The following is a 1768-nucleotide window of genomic DNA, read 5'->3' on the forward strand; positions in this document are numbered from 1 at the left end:
CGCGCGCGCGCACTGTGTGTGTGTATGTGTGTGTGTGTGTGTGTGTGTGTGTGTGTGTGTGTGTGTGTGTGTAAAAGTAACAAGCAATACAAATATTATATTTCGGAATTCATTAATCACACATTATTCACGACATAAGATATTACACACAATATTTTATTACAAAATATATAATACCTTAATATATCCTATCTGCTTTGTAAGTATACGGATAATTAAATTTTTGAACACATAAAAATATTTTATATTTTCAATTGTCTATTTAAATTTCGAATTATAACATTCGTTATCGCTTACACTTGTACATATATATGTATATACATATAGAAAAGGCCCCTATTATGAGATACCGAGTTCATTTTGGGTAAATGAAGTCTATAGGCAGAATTTAAAAAAGTAATAGGTATTTTGAAGAGAATTTAATAAGGGAATTTTTAAGATAATATTATATAAAATTTAATTCAAATTCCATTTTTTTTTCAAAATTAAAGAAATATAAAAAGTGAGCAAATCGCAAAATCAAAAAATTGTGCTCCTAATATGAGATGCCCCGAGAAATAGATAGTAAAATGTAAAGTATATCAGTATTGCAATTAAAAAATTTTATTTAATGTTTCTAAAATACATACACAGCCAGCATGCGCGAAAAATGAGCATGTGATAGATTGTATCCAGAATCCGTTTTCAGATGGGCACTCGACGTTCATCCCGGTTGTCTTTTTTATTATTGTATAATAACATTTATACTTTAGCATTTATACTTTAGCGATTTTCACTATAACATAGGAGCATAGATTATTAGAAATACCCTGGATATCTCATATTATGATTTCCACGTCTTATGGTTTTACGATCATCAAATCTAACTTCTGTAATTGAACAATTCAATATATCTCGTATTTTCCTATTAATACGACCTTACTCTATCACTACATGAAGAATTTATTGCCAAATATTTATTTATTAAATAATAAAGTTAAAATGCTCATCTCAATAAAACTTGAAGACATCCAAATTCTAAAATCTTGTTTTAAAATGACTATGGGCATCTAATAATGAATTTTCTACTAAACAGTTTTCAATCCAAGAGCAATAAATTCATAGTGGAACCAATAGATAGCGTTTATTAATTTAGCAGAAACGCCGCTATCTCATATTAAGCACCTATCTCACAATAGGGAGCTTTCCTCTACATACAGGGTCTGGAAATAATCGCCAAATATTTCATGAGCAGGTAGAACGGACTAACTGAGTCGAAAAGTCTTCTACCATTTTATAAATTTCCCCAATAGTTAATGAAATATTAATATAAAGATAGCCGAATACGCACGCTCGTCCGGCCTACTACTACGAAGTGTATATGCCTATCGATCACTTGGCGCGGGCCTTGGGAGTTGGGGATTGGCTGGCAAGCGACCCGCATCGCGCACACCGCCGCAAGTCTCCATAACTCGGACGGCGCGCTTGCCAGGCTATCCCCGCTCCTCACGGCCCGCGCGCCAAGTGATCGGTAGGCGTATACTTCGCAGTAGTATTCAGCTATTTTTAAGAATTAATATCTCATTAACTATTGGGGAAATTTAGAAAATGGTAGAGGACTTTTCGACTCAGTTTAGTCCGCTCTACTTGCCCATAAAATATTTGACGATTATTTCCAGACACTCTGTACACACACACACACACACACACACACACACACACACACACACACACACACACACACACACATATAATAAATTAAAAATTAAAATATATATAATATATATAT

Source organism: Atta cephalotes, assembly GCF_000143395.1.
Source record: "Atta cephalotes unplaced genomic scaffold scaffold00008, whole genome shotgun sequence".
NCBI lineage: Eukaryota > Metazoa > Arthropoda > Insecta > Hymenoptera > Formicidae > Atta > Atta cephalotes.